At 46.9% G+C, this 23,210-nt stretch overlaps 1 non-coding gene across 1 annotated transcript; it reads right to left on the bottom strand.

Annotated features, from left to right (window-relative positions):
- Nucleotides 1–19,791: 19,791 nt before the first annotated feature.
- TRNAR-CCU lies at nucleotides 19,792–19,864 on the bottom strand. The gene has a single exon. It is a non-coding gene; the product is annotated as a tRNA-Arg (tRNA).
- Nucleotides 19,865–23,210: the final 3,346 nt, after the last annotated feature.

The following is a 23,210-nucleotide window of genomic DNA, read 5'->3' on the forward strand; positions in this document are numbered from 1 at the left end:
TCAATTATGCCTCAGGTGGTGCTTATCTCTCTGTGCATCTTCAAGATTCATTTCTAGTAGAATAAGTTGTATGCTAGATCCGTTGCTTGTCATCAATTTAATTTGATGAAGGATGAGCATAACATAATTTTTATTATTGTCCTTCCTTATTCCAAGAGATTTCAATTCTTCTTCCGGAGTGGCTCATGATATCAATTCCTTTTTCTCAACTGTTATTATCTTTTGTTTTCCGGAGTTCCAAGTTCTTTTAAGTATCTCTTGTGAGGCTTCATCTAAATTTTGGCAAGGTCATAATCTTATTCTTTTCTACCTTCATATCGTTGCATCATTCATTTGTATACGGAGGTCCTTCATGGTGGTTCATCAAGATTTCAATTCATTCTCAAGTGTTCTTCAAGATTCTTGTTGGAGTACCTCAAGCATTCTTTCCATTGCATTTCAGTGCATTTGTTCTTCCTTTATCCTTTGAGGTAGATTATAGCCTTCTTGTTAGTGTAGGAGCCTCGAAGAGTTTTCCTCTCAAGAATGAGATAATTAAACCCACCAATTCTATGATGATGAGATATTTCAACCCATGATTTCTTCATTGAGCTATCGTGGTTTGGATTTCACCTAAAGCTTTTCCTATGGATTGTTGCTATCATGGTGCTTGTCATTAATTCAAGTTCTCAATGTATCCTTTTGGTGTAAGAATTGTTCTTATCTTGTTGCTCCCAATCTATCCTTGTTTCTTTTAGTGATTGGTTGTCACCTCATATTTGTTGAGATGATTTTCGTAAGCCCACTACTATCTCGTTCTTTCGTTGTTGATTTTCCAACTACTCCGTCAATTCTCTATCCGGAGGCTCTTCAATTCTATTGTGATGATAGTTGTCATTCTCTTGCTTCATTCTTTTCTTCCGCTTGAGCTAGTTCCTACTCTATTGTTTCGGAGGCATGGTGATGTTGCTCTTTTGGGTCGATCATGTTATTCTATCAAGATCATGGTGTTCCCTTGCTCTATTTAGTTGTTTGTTATGTATATTGTCTAATTCTCCTACCTTTTAGAATTTTTTGTCCCATTTTCCTACCGAAGTGCTGCCGAAATGTTTCGTGAATTCTTGCTTCTTTCTCATATCATTCCTCACCGCTGTGCAACCTTCAAGGATCGTTGGTTTCACTCGTTTGTCAAAGAAGCGACTAAGTTTTTACCTCTTGTTCTTTCTCATCCTCCCCCCTTTTCATTCTTGGATCTCGGGGCGAGATCCTCTTGTAGTGTAGGAGAGTAGTGACAGCCCGATGCCGACGTTCCAGAAGATTCCCCTCTCTTTCCGTTTTCGTCGTGTGGCTTATTTTATTTGTCGTGTCATCATCGCATCCTGCGCATCATCTGCATTGCATCGGCATCTCCGCTGCCGCCAGTTTTCAAAACTTGCATCCGTTAGTAGTTGCCGGTATCCGTCGTTGTCCGTTCTGAGCCCGACCGCACTCGCACGCGCCCGCGGCATCGTTCGAAACCCTGTTTTTAAAGTGCGTTTAAAACTTTCTCTGATCGGGTTGAGATTTGATGTGCGGTCGTAATTAGTTACCGCTAGACCGCCTGTCGAATTTCGTCGTGATCGGAGACCGTCTGGTACACGAACGGTCGACCGTAGCGGCACCGTATTCGGGCTACCGTCGGACGTCTGTCGGTGTTTTAAAATTCGTGCCGCGTTGCCCGTTCTCCCTCTCGTCTCCGGATATCCCCTCTACACGGCCTACCCATACCCGCGTTCGGAATCGTCCGAATCCGACCCCGTGGTTGGATCCGGAACGCGATTCCGGTTAACCGAGCCCCACCGTTTGTCTATATATAGCCCCCATGCCATTAATTAGACAACCCCTCTCTCTCTCCCTCAAAATTCGTGCCTCCCCCTAACCCTAATCGTCTCTCTCTCCTCCCTGTCCCCCTCCTCCAGCCGTCAGGCCCGCCCGAGCCCGGGTCAGGCCCGCCCCAAGCCCATCTGGCCGAGCTCCCTGCTCCTGCGCCGTTCTCCCCGCCGTCGTTGGAGCGAGGCTCCCGCAGCCCTTCCGCGTTCCTCGGTGGCCGCGTCGTCCCTGGCCGCCTCCCCGTCGCCTGGATCCGGCCTCGCCGGCCCTGCCTGCCAGATCCCCCAGCCCCGCCGGCCAAGTCCAGTAGCTGCCGGCGTCTTCCCCGCCACCGGCCAGCAGCCGCGCGCCGCCCCGCGCCCGTTTCGCCTCGCTGTCGCCTGGATCCGGTGCGGGCAGGCCGGAGCTGCCCGTTCCCGGCCGGATCTCGCCGCCCCTCGCCGGTTCGAGCCCGCCTGGAGCCGCCAGGAGCAGCGGCCGCCATGGCCCCGTGCTGTGCACGAGGAGGATGATGACTTGCGACGCCAGATCGCCCGCTCCTGGGCCTCCCGTCCGCCACCAGCCGCTGCGGCCCAGACCGCGTCGCCCCGGCCCAGTTCGGTAGCCCCAGCCGGCCGCTAGCCTCGCCAGCCGCTGGGCTGCCTCAGCGCCGCCTCGGCCCAGTTGGCCCAGCCCCAGCGCCCGACCAGGCTGGCTGCCCCCTCTCTCCACCGGCCCGTGTGGCCCTCTGGTGAGCACCCCCTAGTCATGCTAAGTCTCTCCCGTGGCGTCATTTACTATTTTTGCGCTCGTTGCCTGTAGGCCCAATTAGTTTAGATTCGGCCCGTTATTGTTTTTTTTAGGTTCTAGGATTTAAACCTTTTCAGGAGATATATGCATTTTAAAACGACCGTAACTTTTATTCCGTAAGTCGGAACGACGCGTATTATATATGGTTTTGTGGTAGTTTCGCGCGTAGAATACGAATTTGAAACATGCATAATTGTTTGACGTTGTTTGGCGTGCCGGATGCCTAGAATAACGTGCTGTTTCAATAGGATACGCCCCATATTTAATTTTCGTGCAAGTCCGGATTGCTCGAGAGCCGTATTAGAAATGCCTGTGTTTTAGGAACTATTTTTCCGTGTATTTTAGAGCGGTCACTCATATTTTTGCGTGTAGGAATTGCCGGTAGTTTATTTTTCCGCGTATAGGTTATTATCTCGCATTTTTGTGTGGTTTTATTGGTGTTGCAAACCCCACATATTTTATATGTTTCCGGGGTAGAAAAATCCCATGGATTTTTCTCTGAAATTAGCTTTTGCTTTCGAGTAAGTTAGTTCGCGAGATATTTTGCTATGTTGCCCTTTTGATTAATTCATAGGATTTATTCCGTGCCTCGTTTGAATTAGATGTCAACTAGAGAGTTGATCTTGGATGTTTTGTTTAGCCCCTGGTATTTTTAGTTGCAATAGAAATGCATATTTAGGTGTGTTTTGCTTGCTCTCAAGTTGCTAGAAATAGTGCTGTTTTGGACGTGCTGAAATATTTCTAAGTCTGGAATCTGTATATTTTGTTGCTGTCTTGTCTTGCTTGCATCTTGTGATTTGTAGCTCTTTTGAGGTTGGTCCAATGGAGTAAGTTGTACCCCTTGTGTTTCTATTGCATGCTTTAAATTTTCATGCCATTTGGAGACCTGTAGCTTATGATTTTGCTGCTGTCAATATTGCTTCAGATCGAAAACTGCACTTCCACGAGGTGTTATTTTCACTAAGTCTGAAATAGTGCGTGAGATGCCATTTTGTGTCTTCTTTTCCTAGTGCTCCTTGCTGCCATGCTAGTTGTTGTTAGTTGTTTGTAGTAGTGATTCTTTCCCTCTTTCGTTCCATGCCTTGCTTGAGTTTATCGAAGTTGTGTAGCCGAAGTTGTGGGGCGTAGAAAATGCTATGTGGCTGATTTTGGCAGATTGTAGTCATTTCTTGTTTTGCTCGTAGTTTTTGAACCGTAGCTCCGATTTGATCGTGTCCTACATGAAACTTGCTTAGAATCTCGTGTAGGTTCATGTTCTCTTGCTGTTTCCTTGTTTTGAAGTGCTCGTGACCGTCGTTGCACACATATTGCATTCATGCCATCATATCTTGCGATGCTTGTAACTTTTGTTCCCTAGCTCCGTTGGAGATGTTCTTTATGTATAGATTGCTTGCCTTGATGCATAGAATCACGTGAACCTATTTGTTTTGCTGTTTAACAACTAATTAAATGCATTAGTTCAGATCTGGACAGAATTGTAAATTAACATGTGAGGTCGTCTCGGAGGTGCTATATGTCATTTCCGACCTCATTTAAAATGCCTCGATAGGTAGATTAATTACGCTTCACCTCTTGCCATGTTTAATCACATTTAATATTGCCGTGTATTTAATCGGGATATAACTGAATAAATTAACGTGGAGTTTCGTCAATATGCCACTCGTTGCATATAGAACTTCACTTAAAGTGTAGTGTTTGATTGGGTGAATTGTCTTGCCGTGACTTGTTTGCATTCAGTCTGTCCATGCATCATATGTGTTGTGCATCGTGTGGTGAATTCAGTGTGTTGATTTGTGTTTCCGGTTTGCTTCGTCTCGATAGAGTTCCGCAAGCGTGTCAGATGTGAGGACCCGCTCGACTACGTCAGTTCGACTGATTCACGGAGGCATTCTTCTTCCAAGCGAGATCTCAGGCAAAATGATCATTTCCCCAGATACCATTACTATCATTGCCATGCTAGTTTTATCGCTTCTATCGATTATGTCTCGTTGCCTACCACCTGTTAAATATCAGCCTCTCAACAATGCCATGATTACCTTCAACCTGTTCGACCTAGCAAACCACTGATTGGCTATCTTACTGCTTGCTTATCCCTGTTGATAGCGTTGCTAGTTGCAGGTGCAGATGCTTTCATGTGAAAGCATGGGTTCCTTGTCATATCACCCTATTAATGCTATTTTAATTTAATGGACCTATATACTTGGTAAAAGATGGAAGGCTCGGCCTTTCTAGCCTGGTGTTTTGTTCGAACTTTGCCCCCTTAGTTACCGGCTACCGGTGTTATGTTCCATAAACGAGCGCTTCTAACACGATCGGGGTTGTTATGGGGACCCCCTTGATAATTCGTTTTAGATTAAAGCTGGTCTGACAAGGCCCAACTTTGGTACTACATTTGCCTAATAACCTAATAATAATGCATAGGGACCCGCTGGCACCCGCGGACTAATTTAATCAACCCCCGGGCCAGTGCTCCTCATGAGTGTTGGTCCAAAGCAGAGCACCGTGCGGGGCCACCGCGAGGAAACTCGAGGTTTGGCACTCGTACGCTTCGCTTATCCGTCGTGTCCTGAGAACGAGGTACGCGACTCCTATCGGGATCGTCGACACGTCGGGCAGCCTTGCTGGATTAGTTTTACCTTTGACGATATATCTTGTGCATCGGGATTCCGGTGATGCTTTGGGTAATCTCAGAGTTGAGGTTTTCCAGTAGGGAATCCGAAGAGATCGCGAGCTTCATGATTGAGGATTTCTATGCGGCTTGTGGTAATTTGTGATGGACTAGTTGGAGCACCCCTGTAGGGTTAAATCTTTTCGGAAAGCCGTGCCCGCGGTTATGTGGCAACGTGGAAACTTTGTTTAACACTGGTTCTAGATAACTTGAAGTTTATTTAATTAAAGTATGCCAACTGTGTGCGTAACCGTGACTGTCTCTTTCGTGAGTTCCTTCTCCGATCGAGGACACGGTGGGGTTATGTCTGACGTAGGTAGGTGTTCAGGATCATTCATTTGATCATCAGTAGTTCACGTCCGTTATGCGTAGATCTTCCCCCTTTTATTTCTTGTACTCGTAAGTTAGCCACCTCATATATGCTTAGCCGTTGCTGCAACCTCACCACTTAACCTTGCCTCACCCATTAAGCTTTGCTAGTCTTGATACCTTTGGAAATGAGATTGCTGAGTCCCCTGTGGCTCACAGATTACTACAACACCAGTTGCAGGTACAGGTAAAGGTTACTTGACGCGAGCGCGTTGATTGTTCATTTGGAGTTGCTTCTTCTTCTTCTTCTTCATCGATCTAGGATGGGTTCCAGGCCGGCAGCCTGGGATAGCAAGGATGGAAGTCGTTCTTCTTTTGTCGTTTGTTTTCGTCCGTAGTCGGACCCTGCTCTTACTCTTGATGTTTATGTAATGTACTGATGTGACTCTGATGTAGCTTGTGGCGAGTGTAAGTCAATTCTATTAGATCTCTCCTCTTTTCAGTACATGTACTTGTAACGATATCCATTCTTGCGACACGACGAGATGCGCTTCTATCCCTGACGAGGCCCTCGTGCCAAATTGAGGATAGGGTCGCATCTTGGGCGTGACAATGTGCAACTAAAGTCTATTGCCCCCGCCAACTGAAATTGCACATCCACGTGTAGTAAGGGTACGAAGTTGCACATCGACTACAAGGAAATTGGCTACAACAACACGTTAAGTTGCACATATCACTGATAGGATAGGTAGGGTTGGGTGCGTAGGAGTGAAAAACTAAACATACAGAAGTAGAGAGGGGATTTTGCACATCAACTACTAGGTAGTTGGTGGGGAGAAGATTACTTGCAAATAAAAATAATAATTGTCATGATTGCTGAGTTGCATCCTCATAGAAAGTTGGATCAGAGAGATCTAAAATTGGTTTTAAAAAAGGTTGCATCATCCACTACTAAAGCTGCACCATGTAGTAATAGAGTTGCATAATATATCACCGAAGCTAGCATAAAAAAATTCATGAAACATACATGCATGATCTAGTTTCGAAGATCTCGTCGTGAGGGTTACAAGGGTGAAACCGGATCTGAATTTAAAATTAAAAACAAAAAATAAAAGTACATGGATCTGTTATTTTACTAAATTAAGTAATCAATGCACTACTAGGAAAAGGGCTATAGACGATATAGATACTGATGGCGCACCACACAAGCAGTGCGCCACTACTATATAGTAGTGGCGCACCATGTGAGGTGTGCCATTAGTGTGGTGGACACTAATGGCGCACCACACACTCGGTGCGCCACTACTATATTTTTTTATTTTTATTTTTTTTGCAAAACTACTAATGGCGCATCAGCAGCTGGTGCGCCATTAGTAAGCAGGATTACTAATGACGCATTTGTTAGTACTGCGCCACTACTATAAATTTTTTTTGGTTTTTTTTTGCAAACTACTAATGGCGCACCACAGCTAGTGCGTCATTAGTAACCAGTGTTACTAATGACACATCTGTTGGTGGTGCGCCACTACTATTTTTTTTGCAGAACTACTAATGGCGCATATGTAGGTGGTGCGCCATTAGTAACCTGGGACCAGCTAGATATTTTGGACAACCACCTACCACACTCACTTTCCCCACTTTCATTCTCTCCACCTCCTCCTCCAAGCTTGTCTCGGGTGCCTCCTCCTCCTCACCTCATTTGCATCATAGATTCACCCAAATTAAGTGGTTAAATGACCTTTTTTTGATTGGTAAGTAAGGGGAAAGCTTTTATGTTGTAGATCTACTTTTTTCTCCCTCCAACAACGTGCACATGCACTTTTTATGGCCTAGCTAGATCTACGTATGTTTGTTGTGTTGCATATGTTTGTGGTGTTGCATATATGTTTGTGTTTGCAGGTACCGGTATTTGAAATGCGATAGTTGCCAATATTTTCCCGGAATGTTGATTCATTTCCGTTTCGGCGAGAATTTGGCACTATGCATTCTTTTTTGTCCTATTTTAGGCAAAGTCATGCCAATTTTTTTTGGTTCTAAAATATCGTTTTGCTCTACCCCGCAGGCGACCATGGTCCGCACGATGACCGAAGGCATCGGGAATAGGTTTTTGAGCTGCGCGAAGGCCGAGATGCTTCAAAAGAACGAGACGGAGATAAGATGTCCGTGTCGAAGATGCAAGCTAAAGAGCCTTATGGACCCGGATTCCGTAAAGGTGCGGGACCACCTGCTCTTGCGTGGTTTCATGGATGGCTATCGGTGGCAAGGTGATGAAGATGATTATGAAGTCGTCCATGGGGGCCGGAAAAGAAATGAGGAAGGGCATGAGCAAGACAACCGCGGCAAGGGCGGGCGAGAAGACGAAGAATCTCCAGGACACAGTCATCATGTAGAAGATGCCGTACATGATGATGAGGAAGATGCCGGAGCAGACGAAGGGCATGATCATGAAGATGAAGATGCCGGAGCAGACGACGATGGACCATCGATGGCCTGGGTGCAGGACCCTCATATTCAAGAGGTGCTTCTCAAGCAGACGGATAACGCAAAGCTGCCGCCCGAGAGAAAGCCAAGCTGGATCAACTGGAGATAGACGCGGTTACTCCATTGTATGAAGGATGCAGGCCCGAGGATACCCGCCTGAAAGTAACGCTCATGGCTCTGGAGATGAAGGTAAAACACAAAATGACCGACGCATGCTTCGACGAGAACATGTCATTCTGGCACAAACGTCTTCCCAAGGGGAACAAGTGCCCGACCAGTTTCGAGGAGGCGAAGAAAATCGTGTGTCCTCTGGATTTATCGCACGTGAAATACCATGTGTGCATGAACAATTGCATCATTTATCGGGACGAGCACGCGGAGTCTACCATATGTCCGGTGTGCGGCGTCAGTCGATACAAGAAGAGGAAGAAAGCTCCTCGAAAAGTGGTGTGGTACTTTCCGATCACTCCTCGTCTGCAACGGTATTTCACGGACCCTAAGGTAGCAAAGATCCTGCGTTGGCATGCGGATAGGGAGGAGAAAAAGCGAGAAGATGACGGAAATGATCCGGAGATAAATAAAAAAAGACAAGATGCCGAGTCACCCTAAGGATGCGAGCCAGTGGAAAGCGTTGAACTACGAATACCCAGAATTTGGGGACGATCCAAGGAACATCGTGCTGGGCGCGAGCACCGGTGGAGTCAATCCGTTTGGCAGCCAGAGAAGCACACATAGCACCTGGCCTGTGTTTGTGTGGATGTACAACCTTCCCCCTGGTTGTGCATGAAGAGGAAGTACATTCACATGAGTATGCTAATTGAAGGGCCGAAACAACCAGGGAACGACATCAATCTATATCTGGGGCTGCTGAAAGAGGAGCTAGCCACGCTGTGGAAAACGCCAGACAATACGTGGGACGCCACAGAGAAAGAATATTTCCCTATGAGAGCCGCACTGCTCACGACGGTGCACGACTATCTCGGTTACGGATATGTCGCGGGGCAGGTGGTCCACGGATTTTCTGGATGCGTCAGGTGCATGGATGACACAATGTATCTCCAGCTAGATAGAGATTCCGGGTCTTCAAAAACCGTGTTCATGGGACATCGAAGGTGGCTTCGCGACGATGACTCATGAAGAAAACGCAAGGATCTGTTCGATGGTGAAACCGAACCCCGAAGACGCCCCCTTATGAGGAGCGGCGAGGAAATATACGAGCTGTTGAAAAATTGGAAAGAGTGCCCACCACCGGGAAAGGCGCCAGAGCCGGGAAAGAAGCGAAAGGCGCCAGAGCCGCTGCTGAAGGTATGGAAAACGAGGTCTGTTTTCTGGGACTTGCCGTATTGGAAGATCCTCCGTGTGCCTCACAGCCTTGATGTCATGCATATCACGAAGAACGTGTGCGAGAGTCTGCTTGGTACCCTGCTCAACATGCCAGAGAGGACCAAAGATGGACCGAAAGCAAGGGCAGACTTGAAATCAATGGGCATCAGGGAGGAGCTTCACGCTAATAATGATGATGATGATGAGGCGAAGCAGGACACGGAAAGTCGTCGCAAAGGCAAAAAGTGCAAGAAGACCGGAAATGACTTCCCTCCCGCGTGCTTCACTCTAAGTCAGGAGGAGATCGATCAGTTTTTCACCTGCCTCGTAGGAGTAAAACTTCCCTACGGTTACGCGGGGAAGATAAGCAGATACCTAGACTCAGCGAAGCAGAAGTTTAGCGGGATGAAGTCTCACGACTGTCACGTGCTGATGACGCAGATACTTCCAGTTGCAATCCGTGAGATCATGGACGCGCACGTCCGTGAAACGCTATTTGTCCTATGCAACTTTTTCGACGTCATCTCTCGGAAGTCGGTTGGCATGAGGCAACTCAAAATGCTACAAGAAGAGATCGTGGTGATACTATGCGAGCTTGAGATGTACTTCCCGCCCGCATTCTTCGACGTTATGGTGCATCTGCTGGTCCATATCGTGGAGGATATCATCCAACTCGGGCCGACGTTCCTGCACAACATGATGCCGTTCGAAAGGATGAATGGTGTCATCAAAGGATACGTTCGCAACATGTCACGTCCAGAAGGAAGCATAGCCAGGGGCTTTCTGACCGAAGAGTGCATCTCCTATTGCACGAATTATCTAGGCATCGAGAACCCCGTTGGTCTGCCCGTCAACAGGCACCTCGGCAGGCTCGCAGGATGGGGTCACCGTGAGGGTCGCCGCGAAATGCATGTCGACTTCGAGGGTCGACTCGCCGACTTTGAAAGAGCAAACCTAGTCGCGCTACAACACATAGACGTGGTCGATCCTTGGGTCGTAGAGCACAAAACCTTTATTGAAAAGACGTACAATGACCGAGGCCAACAGAGGACGGACGAAGATATAATCAAAGAGCACAACTCATGTTTCACGCGTTGGTTCAAGCAGAAGCTTTTGTCGTACCCTTTACATGAGGATTCTTCCGCGGAAGAACAACTCATATTCGCCTTGTCACAGGGCGCCGAGCACAACCTGATGACGTATGAGGCGTACGATACCAACGGCTACACATTCTACACCGAGGGAAAGGACATGAAGAGCGATGGTTATCAGAACTCCGGGGTAACGATGGAATCTTACACCGGTAACGACAAGGACAGATACTACGGAAGGATCGAGGAGATCTGGGAGCTGAGCTACGCTGGAGAGAAGGTCCCGATGTTCCGTGTCAGATGGGCCAAGAGCGTCATAAAAGAAGACCGGTATAAAACAATGCAACCAGCACAAGAAAACAATGCATAGAAAAAAATAAAAGGAAAAAAATAAAAGGAGGGGGGAAGAGGATTCGAACCCTGTCCTCCTGGTACTCAATCCTGCATCAAACCACTAGGCTAAGAAGCATCTGCTCGACAGCAAAGTGCAAGAGGGCAAGGAATACTCTCTGATGGCTAGTGTGCCGAAGGAAAATAACCCCAAAAAGGGTGCTGAGGGGGGATCAAACCCGCCACCTCCTGCTAGCAGGCAAAACGCACGCACCACTGCGCCAGTCTTTCGGAGATTAACAATGTAGAGAAGGCGCACCTCATATACATGCGCCATTACTATATATAAAAAAAAATTCTAATGGCGCACCGCTCGGGGTGCGCCTTTCCTAAGCCGGCTGTCCTCGCGCGCCTCTACTCCATCTGCCCTCGTGCGCCCTCGTCCCGCCCACCCCTTCCCCCACCTTCGTCCACGCAGAGAGCTCTGGCGGCGCTAGGGTTTGGCGGAGAGATCGCTCGCTGTCGGCCTCGGCTTTCGCGCCGGCCAGGCTCCCTTCCTTCGTCCCCCCAGGAGCCGGCCGCCCCTAATCCCCGTCCTGTAACCGCCGCCTGATCCCCGCCACGCCACGCTACGGTACGGCAACCACCCCCCACTCCTCCATCTTCCCCGCTCGCGTACGCCTCGATCCGCTTTCCCCTCCTCCCGCCGGCTGGGTTCGTCCAATCCCCTCCCGACGCCGGTATCGTCCGGTCTCGTCTCGCGGGGGTTCGTCTCTATATTCAGGCCCCCTCTCCGTTTGTTTTTCTGTTCCTTCGTTGGCGACCACGCCAAGGAACTGAAAGGTAGCCAGTCGCGCCGCCGGGAGCTTTTCCGGCACGGCCGACTTCTCTCCATGGATTTGGTGCCCCGATATCATGACTCCCCGTTCGGGACTGGACTGGATTGGATTGGATTGGTCATTGGATTGGCGGCGGGCGTCTCATGATGAATCACTTGCCTCTGTTTTTATTTTTCTCACCACTACTAGTCATTTGTACTGCTTGTTTCTGCCCGCCCACCCTGGAGTGGGATCAGTTCCGTGGATGACCACCGGGAGTAGTAGGCTTTTCCGGATATGAACGAACAAATATTGGTTGGTTGGTCCAGTGATCCAATATCTTTGGTGGGCCTATGGTCCTCCTCCTCCATCAGTTTGTTTCCCTCCATGGGGATTTACTTCTGCACGAGCACTAATAACACACTTCAACGTTTTAATTCAGATATGATACTGCACGCATGATCCAATGATAGATTGCTGAATGGGTGTGTTGTTGGCCCTATGCCCCTGCCTCCATCACTTCGCCACCCCTGTTTCTAGTCTAGTCTAGCTGTTACTTATATTTGTTTCTGGATATAAGCACTTGGATGTTTTTGTTACTAAACAGATAAATAGTTACAACCAACTATTTACATCGGCTAGGAAAAAGGAAACAATTTTTCAACAGTCTGCCAATCCATAATGACAGAGGGGTAACTGGCTGTTTCTTCACCTTATGCCTAAGAAAGGTAGCAAATGCAACAAAGCCAGATTTCCAACCTCTAAAACTCGGTCTAGAACCTTTGTAGTTCATAGTTCCTGCAAGATTGGCAAATAAGCTGGAGCATTTTATTTTCTTTTCACTTCATTTCATCATGTGTGTGTGTCAGATCTTTTTTACTTCTGCGACGCGGATGAGCTAACGGCCAACCGGATACTCTCGCCATTGCAGGAATTTTCTTCCCCAGTTTGTTTGCTCACTGGAGATTAGCTAATGTTCTGAAAGGAGTGGCGACGCAAAGGGGGAGGGCGAGGAGGCTAATATACACCCCGGTGCAGCTCGCTTATAAAAAAAAACTCTCAGTGTTTGTGCTGCTGCGGCTCTGCTGCTGATCCCTCCTGCCGCCGGCGCCGCTGCTGATGATATGTATCGGAATTGGACAGAGCCCGAGGTTAAGGGGAGCGCTGGGTCTTAGGAAAACGTCGCTGTTGTCACCCTCTCTCCTCCTTTGGTATCCCCCCTCCCCTTTTCTATTCTTTTTTTCTTCCTTGCGCGTTTAATAAGTAATAATCTGCGTCGTTGTTGTGTTGTGGTTAAGTTATTATTTGTTGGTGCTGTTGATGTCGTACCCTTGTTTTTATTTGTCTCCCTCCCCTTGCTTTCTCCCCCCTCCACCCTTTTTTCCACACTGATCTCTACTATCAGTAGTTACTACCATTCCTGCAACCAATAGTTAATTACTTCCTCCGTCTGTAAAAAATGTTGCTGTTATTTTCTTCCCCAGGATTAGCTAATGTTCTCGACGCAGATGAGCTCTACTAGATTTTTATGGTAACCAAAACATAAGTAATACTCTACAAAGTGTTACATAAAGTATCATCCCCGGTTTGTTTTATCTTCATATCGCTCTTTTAAACTACTGGCCAGTTAAGTATCAGACTGGCCATAGATCATTTTGCAGTCTCTGAAAGACTCGCACAATTTTCTAATGGTTGTCTATGTGAGCATATGCTTGAATGTTAAGCTGAAATATTGAATGCTTGTCGTGGACACTGGACTCATGTCCAGTTTTGTATTTTTGTTGTTGCTGTTAATGTCTAATGGCTTGATAACAGTGGCTTATTCGTTATGAAAAAAATCTAAGAGATGCTTATGATAGATACTTTCAAGGTGGGATCCTCCCTTCCATTCAAAGTTTAGTTTACTTCGTAAGTAATGTTTGGTTTACTTCGTAAGCTTGCAAAAACGTCTACATTGTAATCCGTAACTCTTAACTTAGTCTGTCCTAGTACTTATCAATTTTACATGCGTTGTCATACTTAACGCATGCCTAATTTTAACACTAAATCAACTTCATTAATTTTCAGGTACAGTACTCTGACGGAGTTACCTTCTTCAGAGTGCAGAGGAGCAAAATTGTTCTAATCAGCAGCAGCACAACACAGTCACTTGGATCAGCGGAAGAGGAGCATCAGCAGCACGGGCAGAGGAGCAGCAGTCGCTAGTTCTTCAGGTACAATGGGGGGACAACAGATATTGCTATCTGAAAAATGAGTTAGCTAGTCATCTAAGTTGAGCTGATTTTGATTTCCGTATGTTATGGGGGGACAGCAGATATTGCTATATGTTCATTCTTGAGGGTACAAACTTGCTAAACTATTGATGATTTTTTGTTGGGTGACCTATTTTTGTCCATATGAAAGCAGAGGACCATATGGTCTGTGTCCTTTTCATCCATATGAAAGTAGAGGCACATTGTGGTGCTAGTTTGCTGGGTTTTGTTTCCGACCATTCGTGTCGTGATGATTTTGCACGTACCCCGAGAGGCCCTTGAGTTTGCCGGAATGTCGATTAACTTCCGTTCCGGCAAATTCGGGTACTCCATATGTCCTATTTCCAGCAAAGGTCATGCTGAAATTCTCCGTGAATTTTAGCATGACTTTGCTAAAAATAGGACATATGGGGTACTTGCGACTAATGCATGGGCCGAGGTATCTTAGTACTTAATTAAGTAGGATCAACTGCCCCTTTATTCTTGCTGCATTAAACCATAGGTGGCAATAGAGCCAAGTGATTAGGCCCAACTTAGAATTCTCCTTCCCTTTTCTTGATAGGGTATATTATTAGAAGATACCCATATATATCAGTCAACCTAGGGTGCCTCGGCATCGATAAACCCTAAATGATGAAAACTTAACTTAGCATTTAGGGTGCCTCAGCATCGACAAACCCTAAATTATAAAACCTTGGCTTTTAGGGTGCCTCGGTGTCGATAAAAACCTAAATGATGAAAGCTTAGACTTTTAGGGTGCCTCGGCGTCGACAAACCCTAAATGATAAAATCTTAGCTTTTAGGATGCCTCGGTGTTGACAAACCCTAAATGAGGAGACCATGATCTTGTTCCTTGACAATAACCAACTTTTTGACCAAACTTTTTTCCTATTTGGAGCGAAACATGGCCCACAACGATGAGGTCGGCGGTTCGGGCAAGCCATTCTGGGAGCTGTCCCAGGAGATGGAGGAAGAACCTCACCGCTATGAGGACGCCGCGGAAGACACCGATCCCGAGTACACAACCCCTAGTGGCGTCGGGGATGACACCACTGATGGTGCCGCCGAGGATGCCACCACTGATGATGGCAGCGCACGCACATATGGCAGCCAATCGAAGAGGCAACGGAAGGACCGGCGCCCGAACGTGCTCAGCACCGTAAAGGAGGAATTTACTGAAGTGAACTCCGACGGGTATCCAACGACGCCCAAAGAAATAGTCAAGGGGTACGCGGTTCAGCTCGGGTGCATTCTCCGGAGCACTGTCTCGATCAACACCGAGAACCTAAGGCATAAGGACCGAGGGAATTTGCGCAACCTCCTCTTCACGAAGCTGCACGAACGATACAAGTTCCCCGATGACGTCGCAAACACACGCCTCTCAAGGAATAAAGTGAACAGTGCCGCCCTCACGAAGATGAGCAAGGCCCTATCTACTTGGAGAAGCATGGTGAAGAGAATGATTGACAAAGGTGATAGTTATGAGAAGATCAAGGCAAAAAATCCTTCGATCAGCGAAGATGACTACAAGGAGTTCAAGATCAAGTGCGAGAGCAAGGCAACTGCGGAATCAAGTCACTGGGGGAAAGAAATGCGGGAGTTGAACTTAGGGGTCCACCAACTCGGTCCCGGCGGTTACAGAGTGGCGGAACCTATATGGGACAAGGAGGACGCGGAGCGTGCCGAGCAAGGCCTACCACCCCGCTTCGAGAAATATGGTGACAAGCAGACCAGGAACTATGTCAGGGCCCGGTACAAGGTGGACCCAGTAACAAAGGAGCTTACCACGGATGCGAAGACCAGGGCGCTTGAGCGTGTTCTCGTAAGGAATACACCCCACGTAATTAGCTCCATATGATTGCATTGTAATTAATGAAGCCAAATTTCTAAATGGTTCATTCCTTCCGCAGGACACTGAAAGCAGTAGCGCGGGGTCGTCTCAGAGCTCCCATTGGGACACCAATTTAAATAGGGCGTTTAACATAATGAAAAACAAGGATAAGTCCAGTAAGCCGTCGTCAGCTGGTCGTGTGGCCGGCAAAGGCTTGTCCACGAAATGGTCGTCATACTATAACGCTGGTGGGCGAAAGGAGGGAAATACCAACTTGGAAAGCCAGTCACGCGAGGTTGAAGAACTCAAGGCAAAAGTGGCGCGGATTCCGGAGATGGTCCAAGAGCTAGTGCAACACCAAGTGGGAGGGGTGATCACCGCCATTGTGCCTACCTTGATTGAGGGGCTGCAGGCGTGGATTGCGGGCGGCCAACAGGGGCCGCCCCCGATTCCCAGCTTCACGGCCAGCAACTCGCACAACGCGCAGGCGACGCCATTGGTGTCTCCGGCGCCGGCCGGCACCTCGGCAGCAAGCGGCCCCTCCGTCACTTGCACGCCCGCCGTTGGCGGTGCCTCGACATTAGCCAAGCTCGACGCCATCACGGTAACTAAGCCTCTCTCGGCCGATGACTTCATCTCCTTGCCTTTGACTGGGCATCCCCTGACGCCCTACATGTTTTCGCAGGGCGCCGGCGCCGACGTTCCATGCACTCTCCTGCACTTCATGGGCGACGAGTTGATCGATGTCGCCAAGGGCAGAATCGTTCAACCGTGCAACCCCATGTTCCACGGTAAACCGATGCCACCCACCACGTATAGGGTTCAACTGGTTCGGGTGCTGACAGGCTGCGACGACTTGTTACCTCCGTTCCACCCCACTGGGGCCGACAAAGATGATGTGATGACCCTCAGCGCCTGCTTAAGCTGGCCCTTGCTTTGGCCGAAGATCCAGATTCGTTTGGGGGCGGGGGACACCACCCCACAGACAACACCGCCAGTCGCGCCGGCGCCAAGCCATGGCAAGACCGCCGCAACGCTACCGGACATGCATATGGCACAGGATCCGGACATGCATATGGCACAGGTTCCGGACGACGACGATGACGACGATGGTACATTTACCAAGGTCGATAAGTACTTTGCCGAACATGGGTACGGTGAGGAATTCTTGGGGCCTCCTTCTCAAGAACCCAACCCTGCAAAAGATGACCGCGATCTAGCTGGTACCGCGGAGAAACCCAATTGCAACAGGCGTTGTCTGGCGTTTAGTTTTGAGGAGACGCCTCCAGCTGCCGCCTTCACCGAGCCTCAGATAGCCGAGGTGCGAAATATTATCAGCCCCAACACACTCAAGAAGGTGGTATGCGGAGTCTGCATGACAGTGTTCTTTGTTTGGAGAAGCGGCGTCTCTCCGAGAATAATGTGGCATACCCGGTTTTCGTGGCCAAGGTGCCAGAGGGCAAGGGCTTTGTCGATAGCACCATGGGGGGTATGATCGTCCTGCGGTTTGCTGACATCTTCGCTATGTTTAACCTTCATCCGCTGCACTACACCTTCGTTCGGCTATTTTCGATGAGTATGGAGATGCGGATCATTAGAGACAAGACCCCGGACCTAGTGATAGTCGACCCCTTCTATATGCGTGCCAAGATCTTGGGCAGCGCTGGGGACCGGCAAGTCACGAGTTCATACCTCGAAGGCGTCATTCTGGCAAACTTAGAAAAGGATAACTTCCTCGTGCCTTACTTTCCCTGGTAAGTTATCCCCTCATCGCCACGTAACATATGATTTCTTAGATTTTGATCGTCCTTTTTTTTCTAACATTCCGTGTTTTGTGCAGTGACACACGTTGCACACTCATCCTCTTAAGCCTGAAATATTCCACGGCCACGTATTTCGACTCGGACCGTCAGTCAAAAAAAGACTACACAAATATCAAGAAAGTTCTTGATGAAGCTCTTCCTGGCTATGCCATATCTGGAGGCACCTTCAGCAGGACAAGTCTCAGGCACGGCAAGCACGTGTTCACCCACAATACGACGTTCGCCTGCGTCAAGCAGCCGCCTAGCAGTCAGAAGGATGCCTACTACGCCCTCCATCACATGCGGGCGATCATACGGGACAATAATCACCTTCGGCTACCAAATAATCTCAAAGATTGGGCCGCACGCTTGTCGGCAATCCAGGATGCGGACATCAGACAAGAATTCTTTCGCATCCAATCGGAGTTTGCGGAAATCATCCATCAAGATGTCCTTCGTACCTCGGGGCAGCTCTACCTCAGATCTCCGCTGTCCAATAATGAGATAGATACAATGCTACAAATGCAGGCTGACAACGACCGCAATTTCATGACCATCACGAAAGACGGCGGCTTCATCCACGTTCCCGTGAATCGCTACTAATTCATGATGCAATATTAAACTTTAATGAACTGGTATGTCTCTTTGGTTTGGACAGTCGTTCAACTTATATATAATCGATGCTATTTATTAGTAGGACCATGAATCGTGTTGTTATAGTTGTAATATTAAACTTTAATGAACTTGTATGTCTCTGTGAATTACTACTAATGTTTTGTTTGGCTAGTGCATAGAGATGCCGTCGTATGTCGTGTACAAGGGTAAGGTTCCCGGAGTCTACGACGTCTGGGAGGAGTGTCGGACACAGGTTCACCGATTCAGCGGTAACAGTTACCAAGGGTACACCACAAGGGCGGAGGCAGAAGTTAGATACGCGCGCTATCTAGCGGGAGAGAGGAGGGAGCGTTGGAGGAACCGGATGAAGACCAGTTTCATTGCGATTATGCTCATCGTGATGACAGCAGCTCTCTTCTATGTGATGGTAGTTTAGATGGTCGATATCGACTTGTAATGTGAAGACAAACTCGCTACTCGCGGTCTCGAGACTTGTAATGTTCTAACTTTGTTCGGTATTTTAAATTCGGAGACTAATATGATGAATTGTATTCGGAGACTAATCTTTTATTGTATTCGATAAATCTGTTGTTTATATGTTGTGCTATCTATATTCTGTGCAATAATATATTTTGTAATCTGTGCAAATATCAGAAAAAATAAAATAAATACCTAATATTCATACTAATGGCGCATCACTCAGCACACTAGTGACGCATCACTCAGCACACTAGTGCGTCATTAGTAAGCCAGAGCATATGGGTAAATATGACCCTGGGAGGCATACTAATGGCGCACCATAAGCTATACTAATGGCGCACCAGGATCTATACTAATGCCGCACCGGGATCTATACTAATGGCGCACCAGGATCTATACTAATGACGCACTACTTGGTGCGCCATTAGTATACCAGATACTAATGACGCACCGTGAGTTATACTAATGGCGCACTACCTGGTGCGCCATTAGTATACCAGATACTAATTGGCGCACTTGTGATGCGTCATTAGTAAAAAATTTAATGGCGTGATGCTAGTGGCGCACCTATAGTGCGCCATTAGTAGCAAAAATATGTGCGCCATTAACAAGCCTTTTCCTAGTAATGATGTGGATGCATTTAATTCAAACAGCCACATATGCTAGAAGACAAAAAAATTAACACATGCATGCATGTGTGAGACCCATCACCCCGTTTAACCAAATAGTGCGTACGTACTTTTTAATTTTACGATGTTTATTTTATCCCAAAATATAAAAGGTTCCAAATAGCGGTTTGAAAAAAAGATTAAAACGGAGAAATAAGCCTGTATTTCAAACCCAAAGATCTGTTTTTAGTTTAAAAAAAATATTTTTAATCTAGTTGTGGAAAATACTGTATCAATTATTGTGGTTCCTAGTTCGAAAAATTGTTATCCAAAATTAAAAGAGAGAAAACATTATTTTTTGAAAATCAAAATGTTTTTTGAAAAATGAACAAAAGAAAATGAAAATCACTTCGTCTCCACTCTGCTGTTTCAGGGATTCCAACAGAAAAATTGAAAGAGATTGAACATTTTTTAATTTTTTTTAAAAAAATGAACAAAAGGAGTCTAAAATTTTAAAGTTGGAAATGCAAAAAATAAATAAATAAGCGCGCCAGGTAGGGGTCGAACCTACGGCCTTCCGCTTAGGAAACGGACGCTCTATCCACTGAGCTACAGGCGCTGATTTGTTCAAAAGAATGGTGCAAGCCTTATTAGACAGTGGCTGATATGTCTAACAAATGGTACAAGACTTCTTAGACAACTAGGCAAGCTTTCTACAGTATTGTTATACTCCCTCCGTTCCTAAATATAAGTCCTTTAAAAGGTTTCACTAGGAGATTACGTACGAATGTATATAGACACATTTTAAAGTGTAGATCTATTCATTTTGCTCCGTATGTAGTCACCTAGTGAAACCTCTAGAAAGACTTATAATTAGGAACGGAGGAAGTAGTATAGATAACATTTTCGTTATCTATATGTAAACAGATGCAAGACTTGTATAGACAGAGGCTGATATGTCTAAGAAGCAAAGCACAGAGGGTTATAACAATTTTTTCTACGATACAACATTTTCGTTTATTTATCTGCATGTACAGACGACTGAAAACAGACTCCGTAAGTGACGGCTAATTAACTGCCGGCCAAGTCAGCTTAGCCTCCGTTTAAGCAAAACAGTTCAGTTGGAGTACAAAATCGAAACTGGAGCAGTAAGGTTGATACAAATCTGTCAGTCTTTTCAAGACATTCTCTATCAGTCTGATACATTCAGGGAGATACATAATCACAATAAACAGAATTGGTTCAAGTCGAATCCCGTGTCAAACTGATCTCGTTCTAAATTTTGTTGTTTTGTGCGTGACGAAGCTAATGGGCGGCTGGATGCCTGCATGCCGGGTGTATTTTCACTCACCAAAAGAAGATTGTCCCACCAGCATCGTCTGACCAAACAGACGCCGCCTGCAATTCATCGGCGCTTCTCGCTCTCGGATGAAATGATGAAATGTGATCTTATAGTCTGTGTGACTTTTTTCTCCAACGATGGGTTATGCTGTGTTTCGGCTGGCGGGTATTCCGCGTCCGATGGATCTATTCAGAACAAGAAAAAAAATACATTAGCCTAAAAATAATGATAATTGTACACATGATTGGCTAGTTTCCAAGTTTCTTTCTGAAATGGCCGTATTTTAAATTGACCGATTTGCTGTCGCATGCATGAAAATAGAAAATTCTTACCATGATGTTTTGTTTTGCTCCAATATCTTAGCGTTTACTGTGGGGGTGAAACTACTGTAGAAGAAGACATATTTAACATCCTTATGCGTGAGGTAGGTGAGTATATATAGCGCCTAGGACTGTGTATAGTATTTGTCAGCTAAGCACAAAATAGTGGTGAGCAAGTCACCCAAGAACCGTTTCCTTGCTTTATCATATTTAGTTTCCTCTTGCAAAATAAGAAAAGACATAAGAATGATGTGACTGTCCTACTACCCATTTTTAGTTTCCTCTTGAAAAATAAAGAAAGACATAAGAATGGTGAAAACTTCATGAGATGATTAGTTGAAATGTCATTCGCATGAAGGATGGTGAGAATTTCCAAGATTTCAACTAATCCACTATATATTGATTCATTATATGTGTTATAAGTCCCTGATTATTGCCAACAATCTTCATTGCCATTTCGTTAAAAAAGACAATCTTCATTGACAATACCTGATCAACTCATGGAGAAATTTGTATTCCTAGCTGTGATGGCTCTTAAACTTGTGGCCGAAGCCATACGGAAATATAGAAAGACTGTTAAGATTCTGTATGGAGTTATGGGCAGAAGTGAGCCAGCAAGGCTGTTCATTAATAGATATATACCGGAGAAATACCTGGGTCTGTTCGTGTCACAATGTGGATCACGAGGACCACGGACGGGAAGGATACCGAGTGATTCACTCGCGCTCCTCATCTGTCCCCCGCCCCCTTACCATGCCGTGCCACCTAACGGTATATATATTAGACGCAGCGCGGGCATGTCAACAGTGGGTGTGCATAGTTCAAGAAATCACAATTTTACTCAAGTCTCTTCTATTTTGTATGTATAGTGTGAGTTACACCTAAGTATGCAAGCTAGTTCCCAAAGTAATGGGCGTACATTTGTACACCCTAAGTCTTTAACCGGCTCCGTTAATGATTGGAGGTGTTGGCAATCCAAGTTGTCACCCGTCAGATAAAATTTCATCCACTATGACTCCCTAGGAACAACCCCCATTTTGTGGTCATGCACCCCGAGAAGGGCGATAATGTTTTAGGGAAGCGGCTTCGTCCCATGCTTCGATTACTTCCTTGACACCGAAGCCACAATCTACAGCGGTGTTAAAAAGTGCGTTGAGAAAGTCGCCGCTGTGAGTTTGTCCTCCTCTATTAGAGGGTATGATTTATTCATCCCCTATTTACTGGTTCATGTGATATTCGTGCTTACTATCTTCATAGATGTTCCAGTTCTATATACGATACATGCTCACATGTTTACATATTATATTATGAGCTTCATGCTGTTTTTACTAGCATCATGATTTATTCATGGATTAACTGAATCCAAAAATTGCTAACATACCCAACGCACTCCATCCAGATCCCAAACTTCCTCCACCGGCAAGCTTGCCATCCAAAGTTTAGATAAGTCACGCTCCATATGGTTGGACACTGTCCATCGATGCCATCGCCAGGACGACGGCCGCTTCATCGCATGTCCTAGGGCAACTCTAATGCGTCGATCCAAATTATACGCGCGTATTCGTTTGCGTTCAAACGGACACAAATCGCGGCCGAACGTGCCAACCCAAACGGGCGAGCGTTCGCTTTTTATCCGCGATGGACCCATTTCAGGCCCAAGTTTGGGTCAGATTTACGTCGCCGCTGACACGGAGCGGACGTGTGCGACACCCGCTCTTGCAACCCCTGGCCCGCCAGTCTATGGCACATCGGCCATTTCCTCCTCTCTACCATCCACAACCACCACATTCAACCACCCTCCCTTGCCGCCACGGCCATTCCCGGTGTCCAGGCCACCGCCCGCACACCCGCACCCACAGTCCTTGCCGTTGTTGGTGATTGGTTTTCACCATCGTTCTTACCAGCGTGCACAACTTTCACCGCCGTCGAAGAACCCCCACGTCCACGCCATCGCCGCCGCCGCCAGCAATGCTCCAAGCGCGACATGCTCGCTGGTCGCCTTCCTGTTTGCCTCCAGTCCCATAGGCCTACTGCCTGGTCTCGTGAGGCACGAGACTCTTCACCGTCCGGCTTCTTCGTCCATGCCCGCAAGACGTTCGACATTTTTCCTGCAAGCAGCAAAGGAGAAGTGGTGATGAGTACTTTTTTTAACAATTTCATTTGCAATTCAAATGATTCATTGTCCGACGATGAGGAGAATGCTTTGGTTGTCTATGACCATATGAGTAGGTAGCGGCCGGTGTTCAGGGCATACTCCGGCGTTGAATCATAAGAGGGAGAGCGGCCATTGCCTACTCTAGAAG

Source organism: Hordeum vulgare, chromosome 5H (genome assembly GCF_904849725.1).
Source record: "Hordeum vulgare subsp. vulgare chromosome 5H, MorexV3_pseudomolecules_assembly, whole genome shotgun sequence".
In the NCBI taxonomy this organism is placed as follows: domain Eukaryota; kingdom Viridiplantae; phylum Streptophyta; class Magnoliopsida; order Poales; family Poaceae; genus Hordeum; species Hordeum vulgare.